General features: G+C 40.1%; 1 protein-coding gene and 1 long non-coding RNA gene across 2 annotated transcripts in view; one reads left to right on the forward strand and one right to left on the reverse strand.

Moving 5' to 3' along the window:
- The window catches only part of SERTAD2 (SERTA domain containing 2), a 113,731-nt gene extending 110,265 nt beyond the window's left edge, over nucleotides 1-3,466 (reverse strand). The window contains exon 1 of the mRNA XM_027131836.1: nucleotides 2,777-3,466. The gene's annotated coding sequence lies outside the window, so the exon portion shown is untranslated. The remainder of the gene's footprint in view (nucleotides 1-2,776) is intronic.
- Nucleotides 3,467-3,996: 530 nt separating this feature from the next.
- The window catches only part of LOC113633579 (uncharacterized), an 88,800-nt gene continuing 69,152 nt past the window's right edge, over nucleotides 3,997-23,644 (forward strand). The window contains exons 1-3 of the long non-coding RNA XR_003438257.1: nucleotides 3,997-4,263; nucleotides 5,225-5,393; nucleotides 12,133-12,212. This is a non-coding gene — a long non-coding RNA (uncharacterized LOC113633579). The remainder of the gene's footprint in view (nucleotides 4,264-5,224; nucleotides 5,394-12,132; nucleotides 12,213-23,644) is intronic.

Below are 23,644 nucleotides of genomic sequence, written 5' to 3' on the forward strand. Positions count from 1 at the left end.
ATTCCTATTACACTATTTACTATGCCTATTTGAAAAGCTAATTATTTATTAAGACTGCTCAAGAGAAAGAATTTCACTCTTGAATGGAAAGAGAAATAAAGCTTAGGTCCTTAAGCAAATGATATCGTTTTATTTCCACAGTGTTGGTTTGATAAATTCTCTTTATTATTATTGATTCTGAAGCCGATAATAACATCACATCATCATTTGGGACATTCAAAATCTAATTTGTATAATTTGTATTAATTATAATAACATCCAACTCAGTTACAGGAAGTTTGGGAGTCAGAAAGTCTTTCAGTAAAAAAAATGGCCACATCAGGTATTAAAAGAAGACATTTGATATGTACTTTTCAGAATATTTTTAAGTTCAATCTTCAAAATGAAAAATATTTTCCTAATAAAACATGTTATAATTCCCTCTCTATTTCCAAAAATAGTAATTGAGAACATAAAAATTCAACTCAACACCACAAATAATAGTATGCTCCATAACATCACTTACAATGTCATTCAACTACTCATAAACAAATTGAGAATAACATTGTTTAATTCATTCTACAGCATTCATTAAGCCTATCTATGTACCAGGTACTCTGCTGGGCACCTGGGATTAAATTATGAATGAAACACTATTCTTACCCTCAAAGAGCTTTCTGTTTAGCAGAGGAGAAAATCACATATAACAGCAAATATGTGATAGGTATCGTTATAATAGTGGTATATATATTTGGTTATGCAAGTTTAAATGAAAGAGTAATCAACTCAACTCATCCAATAACTAACTTTCATAAAAACTCATATAAACTTCATTGAAAAGTATAAATCCCATAAATCATCATGCATATGGATAAGAACTCTGCTTATTTCAATGACAGCAATAATTCTTTATCTTTACAAAAGTATAGTTCTAAAAAATATAGTCATCCATTGTTTCAAGACATACCAGGAACAAAACAGAATTAAACTTGAAAAGATGTACCAAATACTAGTCAAACTCATTCCGACCTCACAGTAACCCTGTGAAGTAAATTTTTCTATTATCCCCGCTTTATAGATGGGGAATCTGAGGTTACCGCGGCCAAGATCACGACGATAGCAAGAGGAAATGCTGGCACTTGAACCTACAGTCTGGTTGTGGAGGTCCCCTTAACCACTACATCACACATCCTCTCAGTGGACGATGATGATGGTGATGATGGTGATGATGATGATGGGGCAGCTAACAGCAAGTACTCTGTGACTTGTGCCCTCTCACTTATCCTTAAGGCAACCCTTCGATGAAAAGTCATTCCTCCCGTTTACAGGAGAAAACCCTCACAGGCCAGGTTTGAAACCTGCCTAAGGTCAGTCAGCCGTCCAGGGATGGTGGCTAGATTCAAACTCAGGCAGCATGGCTCCCCTCTGCTCTGAGGCCTCTCAATAATTCAGTCTTACACTCAAGAAAAAGACCACATAATGAAATTTATTAAACAATTCAAAAAGACTTTGTATAAGTCTTCCTGAAACACTCTGCAAGGTTTTGGGGCTTATGATAAGCATTTCCTTATGACAGCACTTACATTTGAGTCAACTTTACTACTTTTGGCTGATCATAAACACATTTCTCCTCTTTAAAAAGAAATCTTTCTGTAGAAACTTGGCAGATTTCAGTACAGGAACAGTCTATTCTTTACAATTAAATTTATCAACAACTTATTCTGGTTAGTCTGAAAGAGAAGGAGAGAATGAACTACTAAAAGGCCTTTCCTGTACTTTAATATTTCAAAACATGTTTGGTTTGGCCTAATTTGAATCTTGTGGACAACTAGACCAGAACTTGATTCAAAAAGAGGAATACCATTTTAAATAGGCTGAATTCTCAAAAGCGACCTCAGAAGGTGATTCAGAGTAACTATTTCTCATAATTTTTAGTTTTATCTCAAATTAAATATTAAAGATGCACAGGGCAAGATTCTCATAAAGCATATATGGCCAAGTATGTGTACTTTTGAACAGCCAACAACCAAGAGACCAAATTAAAATTTTGTTCAAGAGCAATCAAGTATACAAAAGAGAGATATCAAAAGAAAAAAAAAGCCCTTTTTGTCCTTAGCACACCCCACTGTGCCCAGTGACAGAGAAATAAAAAATTCTGTGCTTTAATTTCTTGCTAGAATAGAGGTGAGCTAAAGATGAAGTGTCAAGCTGGATTTGCATCTTACCTTGCTTTCCTCCAACAGGTTCAAAGACTTCATAACCTTTACGTTAATACTGAATTCACGTTTTTTTTTCAAAAGGGAACCTAAAGAACTATTTTAAAATAAAAATAGTAAGCCATGCCACAAGGCAACCTGTCTTTTCTTGGTCTATCTCCACACATTCAAATTAGAAATACCTTTTACTTTGCCTTTATTGAATAAAAGTTTAACTTTGATTTGGAGGAAAACCTACCCATTAGCCGTTTTGCACTTTTTGCAGGTCATACAGTCTATCAGATCACATCGTTGACTATGACCACTCACTAAGAAAGCATGCCATTACAGCTCATTTTATAAGCATTATAATGCCCCGATGGTGGAAGTCTGGCAATACCTAGAAATACAGCAAGGCTGGTGAATAAGGAGTCGAGGGGCGGGGGAAGAGGGAGCGAGGGGGAGGCAGTCGCCACCTCAAATCCACGCCTGACCGGGAACCTCCAGCCCACAACGTGATCCCTGCCCTCCCCAGAGTGGACCGGCTACAACATTTTTCTAGATTCTCCCCCACCCCTCCGCCAACCCAACACGGTACTCACCCTTCTGTGAAGTCGGCACCGGGTCCAGCCCCGAGACGGGTCGGGGTGGCAGCGAGGGAGGGGACGTCTGGGCTGTGGGCGGAGGGTGTCGCTGCGTCACTCGAGTGCAGGACGCTGAGTTCGAGGGGTGGGAGCGGAGAGGGGCAGGAAAATCAAGTCACGGCCGCAAAGGGACAAGGAGAAACGGGGGGGGGGGGGGGGGGAGAGCCCCTTCCCTAAAATAAACCCACCGGCCCCTGCGACCCCCCTGCCCCAGGGAGGGAAAATAAAATCAGAGGAAATAAAAGACTGACAAATAAATCCCTAAAACGACGAGGAGCGAGGAATAGACTTTAATTTAAAGGGGGGAGATTGAGCGAGGGCTGGAGGGGAGAGAGAAGTGGCTCTAGGTCTATCCCATGCCTTTGCAGTCCCCAAGCAGAGGAGGAGGCTGGCTGAGGGGAAGTTGCAGCGGCTCCTGAGGAGGAGGCGGAGGAGGCGGAGGAGGAGGTTACACCGTAACAAGTACAGACAGCCATGGATCAGAGGGGCGCTGCGAGAAGGGGCGGCCGCGGCTGGGCGAGCGGCGGCGGCGGCAGCACCGCCTGCTCGGCTCGCTCAAGACATTTAATTGGATTGATAGGTTGTGCAGTGACTCACAGACTTTACAGAGTCGTACAGCAGTCCCCGCCCAGCTGGACAGGGGAGACGCGGCGGGGACGGGAGGGGAAAGGGGGCAGTGGAAGAGCCGGGAGGGGAGGAGGCGACTGAGAGGGCGAGGCTTTGGGGGGGGGGCGGGGAGCGGAGAGAAGCCACCCAGTGGCGAAGCCTGCCGCTCCGACGGGCGTGGGCGTCGGCCAATGACGGCGCGGCTCGATAGGCGGCTGGCTTCGCCCCTGGCCCAATGAGTCTTCTAAGGACACTGCCGCGAACTGGAGTAGGGAGGGGGAATGGAGTGGGGGCTGGGGAGAGGTGGGTGGACGTTGAAAAGGGGGGTGGAGGGAAAGATGAGGCGCCGGAGACCAGCGGAGTCACTCTGCCCTCCTCGCTCCGAAGTGCGCCTTCTGCCAATCCCGGGGCCGCATGGAGGTGATGGACGCAAGTGTGTGACCAATGAGGAGGAGAAGCTGCCTCAGAGAGCCAGAGGGGAAGGAGTGGGCGGGCCAACGCCCTCCCCTCCCTCAGGCGCCCAGGTCCTCCCTCCTGCCCATTTCGGGTCAGTCAAGCAAATAACAGTGAGAGGGTTGGGGCCGTGCTGGGTGGGGTGGGGTGGGGGGCGGAGGGGCCGCGCTGCTGGCGGCGTGACAGCGATAGGGACTGGCTGTGCTGCCGACTCCGCGCCGGCAGGAGGAGGAGGCGGCGGAGGCTGGCTCCTTACTCAGCCTGCAGGCTGTTACTGCTGCTGCTGCTCAGCCTCTGCCTGGTGCTGCCGGGGAGCCTCTGCGGCCAAACCCCACTCTCGAGTGGCAGACAGATTTGGAGTGAATCACATCAAAACTTTACCTCAGGTCGGTGCAGTGCCCACTCTTGGAGGCAGCTCCGTGTGACGCCCTGTGGGGCTGTGCTCTTGGAGCTGAGGGAGCTGGACGCCAGAGACCGGAGGCTTGGCAATGGCATTTGCCTCCTTGCTTGCCTGTTTTCTGGGGAAGTCAGGGTAGGGTGTGGACAGGTTGAAACAGCTCCTGAATGCATACCATTTCTTTATTGAGTTTCTGGAAAAGGCACTTCTTAACCTGGCATGAGTGAAGCTGTATGGGCTTTGTGCGTGTATATATGTATTAGCTCCCTCCAGCCCTCTCTCCCGCACCGCTCCCACTTCTCTGCCCACGGTCCTCACCTTGTACCCTGACAGCAATCCTAGGGAGCACTCACTACTAGATCTTCTCGCGGCTCATTCCCAGGAGCTATGGCTTTTTCTCAATTTCTTGCCTACTGTCTCGTAATCATTTTACAGACCTTAACACTTTCCACGCACTTGTACTTGAAAGGAACTGTTATCACTAATAAACCTGAACAGAGATGCCCACAAAAGCAAATACACTGGCAAAAATCCACCTTCTTTCCCACAAGGTGCATTTCTGCACGTTATTTGAAATTTACGACAATTGCTTCCTACCAAGAAACCAAGGAAAGACAAATCACATATCACATACCTACAAAAAAAAGATTTTCAAAACCACTTAGAATACCCAAAGTCCATTCTCCATAGACAAGTCAACTAGAGAGACCTAGGGTTGATTTACGGTCTTGAAGTGAGCAAGATCATTTTTTTTCCCCCATAATTATAAGATTAAAACCTACAGTGGTCTGGAATTCAGAGGAGACATAATAAGTGAACAATAAGCCTTCAGGCTTATTCCAGTTGGGGCTTTCCTTGATTATTGTCATTTTAAGGTATGGATCCTTCCCCTAAACTGTAATTGTGACACTCAGCCTGACACCACTTACCTCTTCTCTTTCTGATTTTAGCCCTACTCCATGATTTCAGCCTGTATCCTAAGAATATGAACCGGGCTGCAGACTTCTCATAGTGCCCAGATTGTGTACCTGTTGCCCCTCGGTGTTTTGAAACTTCTTCGGAGTTCGTCAGTGCAAGGAGGCCAGCATCCTCATCCCAGGACATAGTGATCTGCAGGAGGTGGGCCATGTTCCCTTAGCCAGGTCACCCTGTGATAATTTAAACACACTAAATCCCTCATGTGAGAAAAATCAGCTCTGTTTCTAGTGTGGGCTGTTTTACTGCATTTAAGAATAATGCTGATAATACTTTTTAGAAAGCCTGTTTCTTATTTCTTTCACTGTGAGGTCATTTTATGGCTCAGGTGAATATCATTGGTCGGAGTGTTATCTTACATACTGTGGATGGTACTGAAAACACAGAAAGAGATTTTGAGTCTAGACATATACTAGTATCTTTCAGAGGATCTCCAAATAGCTAGGGTGAGCATCCTGTGGCAGAAGTTGCTCCTTTGTCAGTTGTTATTGGCATGTCTCCAGTCCCCACCATGTGTCATTTTCTAATTCTGTGCTCACCCTATTCCAGTATTTCTTAAATGGTTGTCTAAGGCCAACCTAGATTCCTGAGTCTGCTCTCAGATCTATTGACTCATTATCTCTGTAGTCTGGTCCTGGACATCTGTTTTTTTAGCAAATACCCCCGGTGACTTGAATAAATATTAAAATATCAGATGTTTCATTTGAAAACCCCTGTTTACTCCTTCCTTTTGAAAATTTAAAAACCCTTATTTATTTCTTCCTTTCTTCTTTTTCCCTTTCTCACACATATCTATTTCCTTTCTTCCACATATATTCCTTTCTCCTATATATTTTGTATCTCTCATTTTTGTGATCACTTCCCTTTCTACATTTCTTGTGCACAGGACTGTCTTATACACTGGCAGGGTGATCCCTAACAAAAAAATGATGAAGTTGGCAAATGGGCTTTCATAAATACCATAGGCATACCTTATAACTACAACACTTAAAATATGGGGAAGTCAAATAAATGTATAAGCTTAAAAATATCATTGTAATTGATGTTATGTATAAATCTACAATATGTGTGAAACTTACTAGTTTATGATTTCAAAGTATACAAAGACAGAATTTTTTATATGTGGGAATCACATTTCAAAATGCAAATTTCAATATACAAATGATAATACATTTATATTGTTACTGTCATTTTTTTTCTAAACAGTGGAGTGAGACTAATGATGTGCTAAGAACTATTATGGTTACCAAAAAAAAAAAAAAAGTACTACATGAGATTTTTGTTATCTCATAGAGCTTATATACAACCCACATGGACCGGGAAGCAAAAGCACATCCTTTATTGAAGATAGAGGCTTCAACCCGGTCTCATTAGCATTCCCAAAGAGAGAGCCCAAACATTAGCTCACAATCCAAATTACAAAACAAATGAAGAAAAAACCCACCATGACTTAATTGATATTTATAAGACATTCCATCCAAAAATAACAGAATACACTTTCTTCTCAAGTGCTCATGGAACATTCTCCAGAATAGATCATATCTTGGGGCACAAATCAAGCCTCAGTAAATTTAAGAAAATTGAAATCAAGTATCTTTTCCAACCACAACGCTATAAGGCCAGATATCAATTACAGGAAAAAGTTTATAAAAATACAAACACTTGGAGGCTAAATAATATGCTACTAAATAACCAAGAGATCACTGAAGAAATCAAAGAGAAAATCAAAAAATACCTAGAAACAAATGACAATGAAAACACGACGACACGAAACTTATGGGATGCAACAAAAGCAGTTCTAAGAGGGAAGTTTATAGAATACAATCCTACCTCAAGAAACAAGAAACATCTCAAATAAACAACCTAACCTTACACCTAAAGCAATTAGAGAAAGAAGAACAAAAAAACCCCAAAGTTAGCAGAAGGAAAGAAATCATAAAGATCAGATCAGAAATAAATGAAAAAGATATGAAGAAAACAATAGCAAAGATCAATAAAACTAAATGCTGTTTATTTGAGAAGATAAAATTGATAAACCATTAGCCAGACTCATCAAGAAAAAAAGGGAGAAGACTCAAATCAATAGAATTAGAAATGGAAAACAAGAAGTAACAACTGGCACTGCAGAAACACAAAGGATCATGAGAGATTACTACAAGCAACTATATGCCAATAAAATGGACAACCTGGAAGAAATGGACAAATTCTTAGAAAAGCACAAGACTGAACCAGGAAGAAATAGAAAATATAAACAGACCAATCACAAGCACTGAATTTGAGACTGTGATTAAAAATCTTCCAACAAACAAAAGCCCTGGACCAAATGGCTTCACAGGCGAATTCTATCAAACGTTTAGAGAAGAGCTAACACCTATCCTTCTCAAACTCTTCCAAAATATAGCACAGGGAGGTACACTCCCAAACTCATTCTACGAGGCCACCATCACCCTGATACCAAAACCAGACAAAGATGTCACAAAAAAAGAAAACTACAGGCCAATATCACTGACGAACAAAGATGCAAAAATCCTCAACAAAATACTAGCAAACAGAATCCAACAGCACATTAAAAGGATCATACACCATGATCAAGTGAGGTTTATCCCAGGAATGCAAAGATTCTTCAATATACGCAAATCAATCAATGTGATACACCATATTAACAAATTGAAGGAGAAAAACCATATGATGATTTCAATAGATGCAGAGAAAGCTTTTGACAAAATTCAACACCCATTTATGATAAAAACCCTCCAGAAAGTAGGCATAGAGGGAACTTAACATAATAAAGGCCATATATGACAAACCCACAGCCAACATCATTCTCAATGGTGAAAAACTGAAACCATTTCCTCTAAGATCAGAAACAAGACAAGGTTGTGCACTCTCACCATTATTATTCAACATAGTTTTGTAAGCTTTAGCCACAGCAATCAGAGAAGGAAAAGAAATAAAAGGAATCCAAATCAGAAAAGAAGAAAAGCTGTCACTGTTTGCAGATGACATGATACTAGAGAATCTTTAGAGAATCCTAAAGATGCTACCAGAAAACTACTAGAGCTAATCAATGAGTTTGGTAAAGTAGCAGGATACAAAATTAATGCACAGAAATCTCTTGCATTCCTATACACTAATGATGAAAAATCTGAAAGAGAAATTAAGGAAACACTCCCATTTACCACTGCAACAAAAAGAATAAAATACCTAGGAATAAACCTACCTAAGGAGACAAAAGACCTGTATGAAGAAAACTATAAGACACCGATGAAAGAAATTAAAGATGATACAAACAGATGGAGAGATATACCATGTTCTTGGATTGGAAGGATCAACATTATGAAAATGACTCTACTACCCAAAGCAATCTACAGATTCAGTGCAATCCCTATCAAACTACCACTGGCATTTTTCACAGAACTAGAACAAAAAATTTCACAATTTGTATGGAAACACAAAAGACCCTGAATAGCCAAAGCAATCTTGAGAAAGAAAAATGGAGCTGGAGGAATCAGGCTCCTGGATTTCAGACTATACTACAAAGCTACGGTAATCAAGACAGTATGGTACTGGCACAAAAACAGAAATATAGATCAATGGAACAAGATAGAAAGCCCAGAGATAAACCCACACACATATGGTCACCTTATTTTTGATAAAGGAGGCAAAAATGTACAATGGAGAAAAGACAGCCTCTTCAATAAGTGGTGCTGGGAAAACTGGGCAGCTACATGTGAAAGAATGAAATTAGAACACTCCCTAACACCATACACAAAAATAAACTCAAAATGGATTAAAGACCTAAATGTAAGGCCAGACACTATCAAACTCTTAGAGGAAAACATAAGCAGAACACTCTATGACATAAATCACAGCAAGATCCTTTTTGACCCACCTCCTAGAGAAATGGAAATAAAAACAAACAAATGGGACATAATGAAACGTAAAATCTTTTGCACAGCAAAGGAAAACATAAACAAGACCAAAAGACAACCCTCAGAATGGGAGAAAATATTTGCAAATGAAGCAACTGACAAAGGATTAATCTCCAAAATTTATAAGCATCTCATGCAGCTCAATATCAAAGAAACAAACAACCTAATCCAAAAATGGGCAGAAGACCTAAACAGACATTTCTCCAAAGAAGATATACAGATGGCCAACAAACACATGAAAGGATGCTCAACATCACTAATCATTAGAGAAATGCCAATCAAAACTACAATGAGGTATCACCTCACACCAGTCAGAATGGCCATCATCAAAAAATCTACAAACAATAAATGCTGGAGAAGGTGTGGAGAAAAGGGAACCCTCTTGCACTGTTGGTGGGAATGTAAATTGATACAGCCACTATGGAGAACAGTATGGAGGTTCCTTAAAAAACTAAAAATAGAACTACCATATGACCCAGCAATCCCAGTACTGGGCATATACCCTGAAAAAACCATAATTCAAAAAGAGTCATGTACCACAATGTTCACTGCAGCTCTATTTACAATAGCCAGGACATGGAAGCAACCTAAGCGTCCATCGACAGATGAATGGATAAAGAAGATGTGGCACATATATATAATGGAATGTTACCCAGCCATAAAAAGAAACAAAACTGAGTCATTTGTAGTGAGGTGGATGGACCTAGAGTCTGTCATACAGAGTGAAGGAAGTCAGAAAGAGAAAAACAAATACCATATGCTAACACATATATATGGAATCTAAAAAAAAAAAAAAAAAAAAGTTCTGAAGAACCTAGGGGCAGGACAGGAATAAAGACAGAGATGTAAAGAATGGACTTGAGGACACGAGGAGGGGGAAGGGTAAGCTGGGACGAAGAGAGTGGCATGGACATATACACATTACCAAATGTAAAATAGCTAGCTAGTGGGAAGTAGCTGCATAGCAGAGGGAAATCAGCTCTGTGCTTTGTGACCACCTAGAGGGGTGGGTAGGGAGGGTGGGAGGGAGATGCAAGAGGGAGGAGATATGGGGATATATGTATATGTATAGCTGATTCACTTTGTTATAAAGCAGAAACTAACACACTATTGTAAAGCAATTATACTCCAATAAAGATATTTTTAAAAAAAAGAAAAAAAAAACGCCACCATGAGCAAGAGGAGGCAGAGAAGGAAAAAAAGAAAAACAGCAGAATTAGACCCTAAATCTGAAAATGGACAATTTAAAAATAGGCCCATTTCGCTTCTGAACATAAATGCAAAAATTTCTAAATATTAACTAACCGAATCCAACATTCTTACTCCAGTGAACTAGGAAAACCCTTGCTATTCATTTCCCTCTCTTTAGAATATACCTGTCTAGCTACCTATCTAGCCATTTATCATGAAAACATAATAAGTAGGGTTTATTCTAGAAATTCAAGTATGATTTAACATCAGAAAACCTATCCAAATAACTCACCTCAGAAAGAATAAGAGAGAAAAATCATTCGAGAATGTGCATCATTATTAATAATAAAAACTTTCAGGAAAGTTAGGAATAGTAAGAAATTTACTTAACTTTATGAAGGACCAAAAATGTACAGCAAAATATTATAAATTGATTAACTTTAAACACATTCCATTTAAGTGTAGGATCAAGAGAAGGTTGCCACTGCTGTTTAACATGATATTGAAAGTCCTGGCTGACAAAATAAGATTTGTAATAAAAGGAAGAAGAAATTAAATAGAAGAATCAGAAGGAAAGAGATAAAATTGGGATTGTTTGCAGTAATATGATCAACCACATAAAACACCTTATAGAAACAATAAGCTATTAGAAATAATAAAAGAATGCAGCAAGGTGACAGAGATGCTTTTCTCCCCTTCTTCCAAAGAACTACTTTTTTTTTTATAGGGCACAAGGCCAACCAGAATAAAGACAACATTTGCTAGCCTCCCTTGTAGCTAAGTATTGCCATGTTCCAGGCAATGGGTTAAAAGCAGAACTGGTGCACACATTCCTAAAAGGAGGGAATGTGCCTCATCCTCTTTCCTGCCATCTGAAATGAAGATACAATAGCTGGAGCTTCGGCAGTCATCCTAGACCGTGAGCTGAGTTTGAATATGGAAGCCACACATAGCAGAACAAGAAAGAAGGCACCTGCTATACTAACACCAGCCCTAAAATGTCTACCTCCAAACTTTGGAACTTCTTGAATAAACATCTATCTCATTCACGCCACTGTTATTTTAGTTTGTGTATGTGTGTGCCTGGTGTTACAGATAGCCAAACCTTATCCTGATACAGCAAGATTCCCAAATTCAAAATCAATTCATGAAAACCAAAAGTATACTTACATACTAGTACTAACAAACTAGAAAATAAGATACTTCTTACAATGGCAACAAAACTCTAAAGTTTTTGGGAATTAACCTAAGAAAAAAATGCACAAAACTTTCATGGGAAAAAATGTTAATGCTATTAACAGACTTCAAAGAAGACCTGAATAGGGGTATATATAATGTCTGTGGATAGGAGTAACATTCTTAAGATATCAGTGATCTCTAAATGTATTCATAAACTCAGTGCAAACCATTCAAACTTTTAATGGGATTTGAAGAATTTAAACATTCTCAAATACATATGGAAGGTTGAATTCCATTATAATCTGGTCATTTTTGAAAACAAAAATCATAGAGGGGAAATTTACCCTTCCAGATAATGACATAAGTCACAGTAGCAGACATGTAGAACAGTGGGACGGAATAGAGAACTCAGAAACAACACTTTTACCTATGAGAACTTGGTATGTGATAATGGTAACATCACAAATCTATGAGAAAATCATGTAGAGATAGTCAACTATTGCTGCAGTAATAATACCGTGTAATGAACAACCCAGAAATACCAGTGGCTTATAGCAGCCATTGTTTTTTCTCTCTCACAGGTCTCTACTGATCTCATCTGGTCTGGTCAAGACTTGGCTGGACTCAGCCGAATTCAGCTGGGCTTTGCTCCAGGACACAGGTTAGTTCAGGCCTTTATCACATGCCTCATTCTGGCAATGACAGGAGCTCAAGAGATGAAGTCTCATCACCCAAACACATTTAACACGTCTGCTGCCATCTCCTAATATTTCATTGACCAAATTAGTCACATGGCCAAGTCTAACAAATTGGTAGAAGGTGCTGCAAAACCACATGGCAAAGAGCATGGGAGTATAATTCTATAGCATGGAGGACACGAAGGATTGGGAATAATAATCCAACCTAACACACAAGTTTTGTTTCATAGATAATGTTGGAAAAATTGGTTCACCATGGAGAAAAGTAAAGCTGCATCTATATCTCATACCATTTGGAAAGGTGAAATTTCAATGAATAAAAAAACCTAAAAGGGAAAGGGAAAACTATAGAGCTAATAGAAATTAAAAACAGAAGAGTAGCTTTGGAATCTTAGGATAGGAAAAGATTTCTTCAATAAGACTCTGAAAGCATAAACTATAAAACCAAAAGAATGATGAACTTGACTATATCAAAATTAAAGTTTCTGGTTAAAGAACATCATAGACCAGCTAAGAGAAAGTTGATAGACTGAGAGGTGTTTCCAAACCAAGAAGACATTAATGTCTAGGATATAATAGCAATTATATTCCTATTATATTGAGAAGAAAAAAACAGGAAACACAATAGAAAAATAGCCAAAGGATATGAACAGGCAAATTTACAGAAGGGAAGCTTGAGAGACTAACAAGTAGATGAAGAGATATATTGTACAACATGGGAATATAGCAAATATTTTATAATAACTATAAATGGAATATAACCTTTAAAAATTGTGAATCACTATATTGTACACCTGTAACTTACATAATATTGTATACCAACTATACTTCAATTTTAAAAAGTAGATGAAGAGATATACAATCCCACTTATAATCAGATAAATGCATATTAAAGCAACAACACACTTCTTTACATCCATTAAATAGGCAAAAATGTGAAAGTTAGGTAACACCAAGTGTTGGCTAGGATGGGAGGAAGCATGAACTGTCATGCATTGCTATTGGGAGTTAAGTCCCTGGTACAGCTGTTTTGAAGTTATCTGGAAATATGTAATAAAATGTAGTATGTGTTTTCCTGTGGCCCAGCAGTTCCACTCCTGGGAATACATACCTCTAAGAAACTCTTGCACAAGTCCGTAAAAGGGCACAAGCGAGGACAATCATCACAGCAGCAATTGAAGTAGCAGCATATTGTTGGCAAACAGTATATATCACCTGTGCATTACGGAAGGTTAAATAAAACGTAGCATATATCATAGAATAACATGCAACTATTGGAAGTAATGCACTAAGTGTCCATCTTGCAACATGGATAAATCTTTAAAATGTTTTATAAGTAAAAAACAGTAAGAAACAACAAGATGGTGTAAGCCCCAGGCCTTGGGATGTCTTTCACTAGAGGATGCATCAATGTTTTTCATTTCTGCTCTTAGCCGGGCACTTTGAGGGAAGGATAAGGAAGGTGCTGTTATGACTCATTTTCAACTCAAATATTTCCTCCTAGTTTTCACATGAAATTGTGGCAGTTTTCATGTAGGCCCTCCCCACCATGCCCCGGAGTGGACTCCTTCGCAGGCCCCCACGGTTTCTACCACCATGCCATGCCCAATCGCCTCCCTGCTCCCCTATACGTGTTTAATATACATTTATCTGGTTCTAAGTTTCTTTCCCAGGCTGGGTGGGAGGTAAGTGATGGCTCTTGAGGAGTGGCCACAGTCAGAGATACAGAATACACCCTTGCCACTCTGCTTCTCACATCTGCCTACTTCCCCATTTCCAAGTCAGGAACACCCAAACATTACTAGATTTTAAAAAGCTGTATTTCAAGACTGATCTAGAAATGTGTTTGCTTATGTTTTTTGTTTGTTTTTTTTTTTTTTTTGACGGTACGCGGGCCTCTCACTGTTGTGGCCTCTCCCGTTGCGGAGCACAGGCTCTGGACATGCAGGCTCAGCAGCCATGTCTCACGGGCCCAGCCGCTCCGTGGCATGTGGGATCTTCCCAGACGGGGGCACGAACCCGTGTCCCCTGCATTGGCAGGCGGACTCTCAACCACTGCGCCACCAGGAAAGCCCTGCTTATGTATTTTTTCTGTACCTCCTAGTGTGCTGTCAATGCTAGTAACAACTGTAAGGATGAAACAATAACAGTAACTGTAATATTAGCTGTGTGTCAGTAAGCAGTAGACACAATGGCCTTTTAAAGTTGACTGAGAGGGAGGAGATGGAAAAAGATAATTAGCTGTGGAGATTTAGGTTAGATATCAGAAATAGCTCTCTGAAATCAGGATTGACAAACAAGTGAAGGAGTTACCAGGTTTGGGCATAGATAGGTAATTTTTTTAAAAGATTTCGGAGTTTTCTAAACTAAAGACAAGGGCATGGATGCAATGGCTCTTCAAGTTTCTCCCAGCCCTGTCAGGTTACGAATCTCCCCCACGCAGGCATGTTGGAAACACAATTGATTCCCACCAAGGTACACTGAGAATAGCCCCTGCTTGGGTTACACTGCCTTAAAAGCTTGTCTCTGCCCAAAGCTTTCCTTAATGGCTCTTTACTAGCATGTGAAATTCTGACACTTAGTAATGGCTATGATTTCATGGTCCTTAAAGTCCAGGAACTTGCCTAAGCCCAGGTAGGGAGCTCCACAGCGCAGCACGTGAGGCCCAGCGGCCCACACCCTTCCCGGTGGACTAAACAACAGCTGCAGGCTTCTAACCTAGCTAGAAGGGACCCAGCTAGCTTTGGGTCTCTGATTTCTGCAGAAGCCAGGATGTGATCCTGAGGAGATGACTCTTCTCAGGATTGAATATCTTAATGACTCCCATTTAGGGTCTGTATAACACTCATCACTGGCTCCCAATATTGGGACATTAATGTTAGCTCGTATGTATTACCTAAACCTAACCGTAAAAGGGCTAATGATTTATCCATCTGTAGTTTCTGTAACTCCTAGGAGCTGTGTAATCCAGTCATTCTGTATTTGTGCGACCATTACTGACGGAGTTCTAGGGAGTCTTGGGAGATGAATTTCGAAAAGTAGATTGAACCCAGATTATAGAACCTTAAATGCCTGGTTAGGAGTTTCAATTTGTAGGTTAAGGCAATAGGGAGGCTTTGAAGGTGTTTGAGAACCGCATGATGAAAGAGCACTTTACATTTAAATGAGCAAATATTTATTGAGGAAAAGGACAACTATTAAGTCCCTATTAAAGGACAGCTCTATGGTTAAGCGCAAGAGAAAGAAGGTCCTTGCCTTCAACGAATTTATGGTTGCTAGGTGTTGTTCTGTTTTTTGTTTTTAATATAGGGGGGACAGTATTCTGAGATATTAACAAGTGTGGTTTTCCTACATTTTCTCTACCCCAGCCTGTTCCCTCAGGGTATGGATATTCCACAGCAGAGATTTAGAGAAAAGAGTCTTCTCTTGACTTCCAGGTCTCGAAATGGCCTTTAAGTAGCCACAGCAGAGACAAGAGTTTTATAGAAAAGCCCTGGATTTTCATGAGCTGCAAGACAACATAAACCATAGATTTGGAACTACAATTTTAGGGGCCCAAAAAAAGTGCTGTTAAAGGTTTTCCCACAGTCTCTCTCTCAACTTTCCTTGCCTTTTTTTTTTTGTTTGTTTGTTATTTAATGTTATTCTAAGTAAACAATAATTGAAAATATTAGCCTGAATTTTATCATTTATTTTTATATTGTGAAATATCAGTTTTAAATTCAAATATAAGAGCATTTAACTTATAAGCAGAATCACTAAAATGATCTAATTCATATTTCATAGCTTGTAGGTGCTTATGTATTTCGTTCTTACCAGAACAGTGGAAACGCTGCACAAAACTAATTCACTTGTTTTTATTTCACTTCTTGATATGTGCTCACTCCACCAACCCTCTACCTTCAACTTACTGTTGAATGAGGAAGGACTAAAAGGAAAAGGAACTATGCGGCGCCCTAAGATTTCCCTTTCCTCCTATGTCTTCATTTTCAGGATATGTGGTTGGCTAATACAGAGAGTATCAAAAGAAACAAAGGCTCCGATAAGATTCCTTGGTTGTTCATGTCTTTAGAATACCATGGCCCTTTTTCTACCTTCAAAACCAGTCCTGGTTTGAATGGAAAGCATGACCTCTCAGGGCTGTCAGCGCCCCAACTTAATCAAAGATGAAATACACTTACATCTTGCTGAACTCGAAATCATGTGGGACAACCGGAATTCTGTGCTCATGGGGCAGCAAGAACAGCAGACGTGCAATGCATGCATATGCCCTCTGCTCATACTCCACTGTCCCATCGGATTTCACATACAAAACATAGGTTCAAAAATAAAATCAAGACTTTTGAGATGGCATAGCAGCAGAAAGCCCTTCTGAGTGTGGGCCCCTGTGTGACTGCAGAGGTGGTACATCCATGATGCTGGCCCTGTTTACCAGAATGGTTGAAGGTCCCGGCTGCCCTGCCTCAGGTGAGATAATGGTGCTCTGGACTGGGGGTGGGAAAGAAAGCCTGTGGCTTTGAATACAAACATGTCATTGAGAAAGGGGGCTCCATGTTCTGCTCTTGTGCCCCACACACCCACCTCTTCACCAGGTCAGACCTCAGAAACCACTGGGAACTGGGAAGATAAAAGCAGGGAAGACCAGAACCTTGCATCCAAGGCTTCCAATGAAAACTTGGGAAATAGAAAAATATCGCAAAGAAAAAAATTAAGCTATCTATAATCCTACCGTCCAGAGAGAGCGACTGTTAAAGTTTTGTGTGATTTGTAATATATATTTATACAAAATTTGTAAAGGTAAACATTTCTCATGCCACTGAATACGCTGCTAGAAAAGTTTTAAATATAACTTCCCATTTTAAGGTGAGGATTTGGTGGTGGTTTGCACAGTGAATTCTGGAGGGAAGAGTCTGTCAACAGAGAGCCTGGTCAGAAGATAAATGCAAGAATCCCAGAGGGGATCTGGGCTGAAGGCCTGCAAAGAGAAGAGAAGGGAAGGGACTGGATGAGGCTCAAAAATAGAATGTGGAGCGAAAAAAGCAAGTCATCAAAGATTCCATCTATTTCGAGTTCAAAAGGCAGATAAAACTAAATACTATGTTATTCAGGAACACATACATAACCATTACAACTATAAAGCAAAACAAAATTCAGAAAGGTCGTTCCCGAGAGAAGCCAGGGAGGCAGATGTGTTCAGAAATGGGCACACAGGGGCTTCTTAAGGGGCTGGTAATTGTCCATTTCTTAGGCTGGGTGATAGACACGTGAGCGGACAATTATTTTTTGAACAGTACCCTTTCATTTTATACAGGCACACCTCAGAGACATTGCTGGTTTGGTTCCAGACCACCACAATAAGGCAAATATTCCAATAAAGCAAGTCACGAATTTTTTGGTTTCTCAGTGCGTGTAAAAGTTATGTTTACACTCCACTGTAGTCTATTAAGTGTGCAATAACATTATGTGTAAAAAACAATGTACATACCTTAATTTAAAAATACTTTATTAGGCAGTTTGGGATTGACATGTACACACTGCTATATTTAAAATGGAGAACCAACAAGGACCTACTGTATAGCACAGGGAACTCTGCTTAATATTATGTAACAGATTAAATGCGAAAGTAATTTGAAAAAGAATAGATACATGTATATGTATAACTGAATCACTTTGCTGTACACCTGAAACTAACACAACATTGTTAATCAACTATACTCCAATATAAAATTAAAAGTTTAAAAAAATACTTTATTGCTAAAAAAAATGCTAAACATCATCTGCGCCTTCAGAGAGTCATAATCTCTTTGCTGGTGGAGGGTCTTGCCTCGATGTTGATGCTGCTGACTGACCAGGGTGGTGGATGCTGAAGGCTGGGGTAGATGTGTCAGTTTATTAAAATGAGACAACAATGAAGTTTGGCCCGTCGATTGATTCTTCCTTTCACAAACGGTTTCTCTGTAGCATGCAATTCTGTTTGATAGTATTTTACCCAGAGTAGAACTTCGTTCAAAATTGGACTCAGTCCTCTCAAACCATGCCGCTGCTTTATCAACTAAGTTTATGTAATATTCTAAATCCTTTCTTGTCATTTCAACAATCTTCACAGCATCTTCACCAGGAGTAGATTCCACCTCAAGAAACCACTTTCTTTGCTTATCCATAAAAAGCAGCTCCTCAGCTGTTAAAGTTTTATCATGAGATTGCAGCAATTCACTCACCTCTTCAGGCAGCACTTCGAATTCTAGTTTTCTTGCTGTTTCTACCACGTCTGCAGTTACTTCCTCCACTGAAGTCTTGAACCCTCAAAGTCATCCATGAGGGCTGGAATCAGCTTCTTCCAAACTCCTGTTAATATTGATATTTTGACCTCTTCCCATGAATCACAAATATTCTTAATGGCATCTAGAATGATCAGTCCTTTATGGAAGGTTTTCGATTGACTTTGCCCAGATCTATTAGAGGAATCACTATCTATGGCAGCTATAGCCTTATGAAATATATTTCTTCAATAATAAGACTTGAAAGTAGAAATTATTCCTTGATCCATGGGCTGCAGAATGGATGTTGTGTTAGCAGGCATGAAAACATTAATCTCATTGTACCTCTCCATCAGAGCTCTTGGGTGACCAGGTGCATTGTCAAGGAGCTGAAAGGAATCTTTCTTTCTGAACACTAGGTCTAAACAGTAGGCTTAAAATGTTCAGAAAACCATGTAGTAAACAGATGTGCTGTCAACCAGGCTTTGTTATTCCATTTATAGAGCACAGCCAGAGTAGGTTTAGAATAATTCATAAGGGCTCTAGGATTTTTGGAATGGTAAATTAGCACTGGCTTTGACTTCAAGTCAACAGCTGCATTAGCCTTTAACAAGAGAGTCAGCTTGTCCTTTGAAGTTTTGAAACCAGGCATCGACTTCTCCTCTCTAACTATGAAAGTCCTAAATGATATCTTCCAATAGAAGGCTGTTTCTTCCACACTGAAAATCTGTTGTTTAGTGTAGCCACCTTCATTAATTATCTTAGCTGGATCTTCTCGATAACTTGCTGCAGTTTCTATGTCAGCACTTGCTGCTTCACCCTGCACTTTTATGTTCTGGAGATGGCTTCTTTCCTTAAACCTCATGAACCAACCTCTAATAGCTTCAGACTTTTCTTCTGCAGCTTCCTCGCTCCTCTCTCCCTTCATAGAATTGAAGAGCATTAAGGTCTTGCTCTGGATTAGACTTTGGCTTAAGGGCATGTTGTGACTGGTTTGATCTTCTATCCAGACCACTAAAACTTTCTCCATATCAGCAATAAGGCTGTTTTGTTTTCTTATCATTGTGTGTTCACTTTTAATTTCCTTCAAGAACTTTTCCTTTGCATTCACAACTTGGCTTAGCTTTCAGCCTGTCTCCTCAACTTTTGACACACCTTCCTCACTAAGCTTAATCGTTTCTAGCTTTTGATTTAAAGTGAGAAACATGTGACTCTTCCTTTCACTTGAACACTTAGAGACTATTATAGGGTTATTAATTGGTCTAATTTCAACATTGTTGTGTTGAAATTAGAAGACCCAAGGAGAGGGAGAGAGATGGGAGCAGGGTGGAGCATTCAGAACACCACACAGTTATCAATTAAGTTTGCTGTCTTATATGGGCGTGGCTTGTGGTGCCCCAAGACGATAGTAACATCAAAGATCACTGATCACAGATCACCATAACAAATATAATAACAAGGAAAAAATTGGAAATATTTCGAGAATTACCAAAATGTGACAAAAGACATGAAGTGAGTAAATGCTGTTGGGAAAATGGCACCAATAGACTTGTTTGATGTAGGGTTGCCACAAACCTTCAATTTGTAGAAAACACAATACCTGTGAAGTGCAGTAAATTGAAGCGCAACAAAAATGAAGTCTATGGGCGCAGTGGTTGAGAGTCCGCCTGCCGATGCAGGGGACACGGGTTCGTGCCCCGGTCTGGGAAGATCCCACATGCCGCGGAGCGGCTGGGCCCGTGAGCCATGGCCGCTGAGACTACACGTCCGGAGACTGTGCTCTGCAACAGGAGAGGCCTGAGCAGTGAGAGGCCTGCGTATCGCAAAAAAAAAAAAAAAAAAAAAATGAAGTCTATGCATGATATAGTCTAGGCCACTATATCTTAGGCCAATTCCAAAAGATAAGGTTTTCCACAACCTCACTCTTCCGTATAATGAGGCTTCCGTATAACCTGTCCGTATAACCGGACAGGTTACACAAACCGGGGCTCTTCCACCAAAACACTCCCACCCTTTTTGTCTTCTTCACTACCCACATAGGTAACCCTGTTCTTAAACAGCTGGCTGGAGTATATTTATTGGAAAGTGTCATTTCTGAGCTGAGACCAGCAGCAATGCAAGAAGCATCCACCAGAATACGGATACACAGACACGTGAATATATGCAGGTCTAATCATGCATGGCCAGGGGCTGGAAATGCTTTCTGCTCTGAAAGCATCTGCCTTGCAGGATGAGTAGCAGGTGATTATCATGCTCTTCCAGCTTCTGCAGCAGTCACCCCAAACCAAATCTAGGATGCTGAAGGGGTGTAGTAGCTGCCAAGGGTCTCACAGGGTCCACTTCAGGTTATGGGAAGACAAACAGTTACATGGTGATTGGGTTGACATGCTACATGAGATACTTTCAGCAGGTTCACAGACAAGCATTTTTTATTCTAATATTATATACATAATATATTTTATTCTAATAGTATATGCATATTACATATGTCACTGACACCTAAAAGGAATAATTATTGCTTTGAGCAGAACTTAGCTAAAGCAGAGAGCAAAGTTAACTTGAATTAATGGTTTAAAAACTCCCTACATATAATAGTATAACTGGTGCCTAGAGATAGTACAAATCATGAAAGTGGTTCACTTTGGTGGTACCTGAAGGTGGGAAACATTGCACAGGGACTTGGTAGTTCTTAAGAAAGTGGAATATGGGCAGCCTTATTCTACGACCCCAAACACAGCTTGTGACCCCAGGGACTATTGTAAACCTCTCCTCATTCTAATAATAATTCTATTTTGATCCCCTTTTCTCTGCCAGTCTCTGGCAAAGTGCTCTACGTACATTAGCTCATATACATGTAAACGAGCAATATTTCTGTTTGATACCCTTCCTCCTGCTCCTCTGTTTCTTCATCATCACCTTCATCACAAGGCATCGGTGCTGGGGCCTCTGGAGGAAAACACCCTGGTAAAGTCACTCCTGTACCGATTCCTGTTGTTATACTGAAGAGTAACAGCACAAACTTACCTGAACTCATATAAAAAACACCTACAACATTATTTCGCAATGTGTAAGGGTATCAAGTCAACACTTGTGTACACCTTAAACTTACACAATGTTATATGTCAATTATATCTCAATAAAGCTGGAAAGGGGGAGAAAAAGAAATACCTACAATGGAATTGAAAAGATAAACAATTTGGCTCATTTCTGGTATAATCTTGTAGTGCACACCCCTCACCGACCCCCAGCCTCTGTTTTTTCACTTTTTTAACAGAGGCAGAAGCACTCTGTGCACATTACCCCACTGGAATAGTTTGAAATCTAACCACTTCATCTCTAGTATAGAAAGTCATTGTAGGAAATATGAATTCTGATAAACAGGCCGTTGTTTTAAGTGACAGTCTGGTGCAAAATAAAATGGATGAGTTATAAATCTCTTTAAGTAATTATTTTATAGTAGATACTCAATAGACCTTTAACTCTGCCATTACTCCCATTCATAACATGCCACAAGAATAGAGAAAAAATATATCAACAACTGAGAACCTTTTTTTAAAATGCAGGTAGTAGAGTTCTAGCAGCCTCTGGGCAAAGCATTTCTATGATGATTCACAGATCAGGTAGAGCTAAGATAAAAGGGTGCTGAGGATAAAAGCTTAGCTTACTTTAGTTTAGTTTAGTTTTGTTTCATCAGAGTAAACTTCTCTAAAATGATAATAATCCCAAATATGGAACGTCTACAAATTAAAGAGAGATCTATCATATGTGGGTAAATTTAGAAAGGAATTTAAAGGTATTTTTAGGCTAACATTTGCTAATAGATGATGCATGCTCATGGAACAAAATTCAAAGATACAAAAAGATAGATAAGAGAAAATAAGTTTCTCTCCCATCCTAGCCTCCTAGTTACCTCCCAGGAGGCAAACATTGCTATCAGTTTCATAAATATTTCCATATAAATATACATTTGATATATATAAAAGTTAATATATGCATTACATTTATTTTTGTAATGTAACTGATAGTATTTTACACTGCTTCTGCATCTTTCTTTTTTCACTTAACGGTGTATCTTAAACATACTTCACTATCAGTACCAAAAAAGGTTGCTTTAATCTTCTTCAAGGCTATGTAATATGGATGTATATGGATATAGTACCATAATTGTAGGACATTTATATTGTTTCTAACCTTTTGTTAGTACAAACACCGCAACAACCAATGACTTCACAAGTGTGTACTGTGTCTGTAGCATATACTCGCAAGAGTGGAATTGCTGGAACCAAGGGTATATATATTTAAAGCATTTTTTTAAATTTATTTATTTTATTTTTGGCTGCGTTGGGTCTTCATTGCTGTGCGCAGGCTTTCTCTAGTTGCGGTGAGCAGGGGCTACTCTTCGTTGCGGTGCATGGGCTTCTCATTGCAGTGGCTTCTCTTGTTGCGGACCACGGGCTCTAGGCGTGCCGGCTTCAGTAGTTGTGGCTCGCGGGCTCTAGAGCACAGGCTCAGTAGTTGTGGCGCATGGGCTTAGTTGCTCTGCGGCATGTGGGATCTTCCTGGACCAGGGCTTGAACCAGTGTCCCCTGCATTGGCAGGTGGATTCTTAACCACTGTGCCACCAGGGAAGCCCTCAAGGTTATATACATTTAAAAATGTGATGGCTATTGCCAAATTGTCTCTCACAGGGGGACCTACTATCAAATGGGTATTTTATAATGCACTGTAACAATTGCTACTGTGGTCATTCTTAAACTTTATTAAATGCTTCTACAGTAAGAGGGCATGATTTTTCCACAGCAAAATCATGTTTAATACAGTTGACCCTTGAACAACACAGGTTTGAATTGTATGGGTGTGCTTATAGGAGGATTTCTTTCAATAGTACTACAGGATTGTGGTTGGTTGAATCCACGGATACAGAAACTTGGATACAGAGGAACCCCATGGGGATATGAAAGGCCCACTCTAAATTATACTCGGATTTTTGACTGCACAGAGGGTGGGAGGGTCAGTGTTCCGACCCCCTCGTTTTGTTCAAGGGCCAACTATATTGTTTTTACAGATACCCCTCACTTGATACACTAGGTGTTAGCAAGAATGGCACATTGGATATTCTGCGTTCTTAGAATTGCCTG

Source organism: Aethalodelphis obliquidens, unplaced genomic scaffold (genome assembly GCF_003676395.1).
Source record: "Aethalodelphis obliquidens isolate GAN/ISIS:26980383/991018 unplaced genomic scaffold, ASM367639v1 scaffold40, whole genome shotgun sequence".
Lineage (NCBI taxonomy): Eukaryota > Metazoa > Chordata > Mammalia > Artiodactyla > Delphinidae > Aethalodelphis > Aethalodelphis obliquidens.